Here is a 2,540-nt window from a genome sequence, read left to right as displayed (position 1 = left end):
GGTGCAGCTGCCCCCTGTGGAACATGCTCAGCCTCTCCGGGGTTCTCTGGACAGCCTACTCCCATCAGAAGCCCTGGTGTCCCATAGAGTACCCAGGGGTTGCAAGGAGGAGGGAATGCCTGGAGCCCCCGACAGGGTGGGTGCAGGTGGGTGGAGCACAGGATGCACTGTGCCCTGCCTCCTCCCACTGTCCCTTCTGGAGGGCGGCACACCCTGCACAAGACACCAGCCCCTAACCCAGAGGGACCTGGGCTGGCCTGGCCCCGGGCTCTGTGGGGGCTGGGGTGATTTGAGTCCCCCCCAGGGCCAAAACAAAGACTAATGAGATCCAGCCCCCCATGGCCCTGGCCGGGCCTGGATTCTGGCTCTGGGCTGAGGGAGCCCTCTCACAGCTGGATGTGTCCTCCTGGGCCCTGGGCGTGCCCCACAGATCCAGGTCGCTGACCTAGGGCAGCCCTGGGGATCCCGGGACACCACAGGGTGGGGAGAACAGGGGTAGGCCGGTTGGCCCCACCAACATCCACAGCAGAAGGCAGGCTCCTCCAGGTGTTGGGGCCCCAGGGGACCCGAGGCCGGGGTCCAGCTGCCCTGCAGGGACCCAGCGCAGGAGCCCATGAGTTGCAGGTCCAGGTCAGCTCTGCTGTCCTCAGAACCGTCTCTCAGGCTGAAACCTCAGGACACACGCCCCCACACGGAGTCCACACATGCTCCCAGGTGGAGGACTCCAGCCCCCGCCCCCCACCCCGTGTGATTCTAGCCCTCCCCTATAGGACAGAAAGGTCTCCCTGCCCAGGGGAAGGCGCGCACCCTCGGCTCTGAGCCCGTTTGCTGTAGCAAGTCAAGAAAGTGTTGTGGTGCGAAAATGCACAGCCAGCCCATTTCTGTGTCTCCAGGAACTCTGTTCACCGGACGTGGAGAGACCCCCAGAGAGGAGGAGGGGGCACCACCCAGGCCCCAACCAGTGTGCAGGGGCGCCGCCAGGCACACACACAGCTGACGTCCCCACGTGCCTACCAGGGGCGGCCAGACACCAGGGTCAGGACCCCACGGACTTACTGGGACTCAGCCTCTGCCCCGCGGGCCAGGAGGGGCTAGGACAGAGTGACAGTCAGGGAGCCTCAGGTCACCAGGTCTGTGCAAAGCGACCTAGGAGGTCTGTGCTCCCTCTGTCCTGGGGGCCTGGGCTGGCCGGGTTCCGGGGCACTTCCTCCCCTCCCCGCATCCCCGTGCCTGTGTGCCTCGGGCACAGAGGGCCTGTGGGGCAGTCAGTGTGGCCCTGGAAGGGAGGTCAGGGCAGCAGGCCCTGGTCTTGTGCCCAAGATTGCAAATACGAGAAACCACCAAGGAGCCGACACCGATGCAAACACACGAGGGTTTATTTACAAACTCCAGCATGAGTCCAAATATACCCGACACTGCGGAGCAGGGACTTGGACCCCGAGACTAAGAGGCGACGTAGCAGCTTTATAGGGGCCAGTGGCCCATGGGATACACAGAAAGGTGCACAGTCATGTCGGTCCACACGCAGGTGGCCGACTGAATTACATCTTACCCTATAGTATCCATTTGAGCTGGCCTATTACTTTGGTCAGAATTGGGGCGCAGTTTTGGCAGGCACAAAGCAGGGTTACATTGTTCTGAGCCGATTTCCGATTAGGGTGTGCCCAGCGGCTCGACTAGGGTGGGGCAGCGCCTTAAGCAATGAGCAGGTTATGTGGGGGTCATACAGGAGGTGGCAGGTGTAGCACAAAATGGAATCAGTCCTCCTCTGCTTGTCCAGGGGTAGGGGATTTTTGTTAAATTTCCTGGGTCCCACATTCCCCCCTTTTTCAGAGGATCCTATGCAGGATCCAATCAAGGGTCCAGGTTGCTCTTAGAGTGAGCCAGCTGGAATGATTAAACCAAGATTTTAACCAACCTTGTTGCTGTTCTCGCTGCCATTTATATTCCAGCTAAGAAGCAGCATTCTACGTTTAAGGCAGCACATAACCCCCCACACACACACCACACACACACCCTTTGTTGTAAGAAGACTAAGTCTAATCCCTTTCTATTTTGAAGGACAACCTCAGACTAGGGAGTCTTGGAGGTGTGAAATTAGTGAGAACGGTGCACTCTTAGCTTTAGGGGATTGTCCTTGTCCGGTTGGCTTTTCCATTCTGGAACAAAGTTCTTGAGAACGGTATGTGGGTCAGCTGGCTGGACGTGGGTGTAGTGGACCAGGGAGTAATCCCGTCAACCTTGAGAGCGTTGGGAGTGGTCAGGATCAGGGTGTAGGTCCCTTGCAGCGAGGTTGAAGTGTCAGGTGTTGGTATCTCCACACGTACACACGTATACCCAGTCACCTGGCCGATATCGATGGGGATCCGGGGGTGGCCCAGTCTCATAGAGGGCCCTCAGTTTAGGCCACACCTGCTCATGGGTTCATGACATTTGGAGGGAGAAAAGAAGTTGGTGATCATCAAATTCAGCAAGCACCTCAAGTTTTAAAATGGGGATAACAGGTGGAGGAAGACCGAACATGATCTCATAGGGAGTCA

The sequence above is a fragment of the Canis aureus genome, chromosome 3, assembly GCF_053574225.1.
Source record: "Canis aureus isolate CA01 chromosome 3, VMU_Caureus_v.1.0, whole genome shotgun sequence".
Lineage (NCBI taxonomy): Eukaryota > Metazoa > Chordata > Mammalia > Carnivora > Canidae > Canis > Canis aureus.
The sequence above is the reverse complement of the archived record's forward strand: the minus strand, read 5'-3'. Positions refer to the sequence as shown.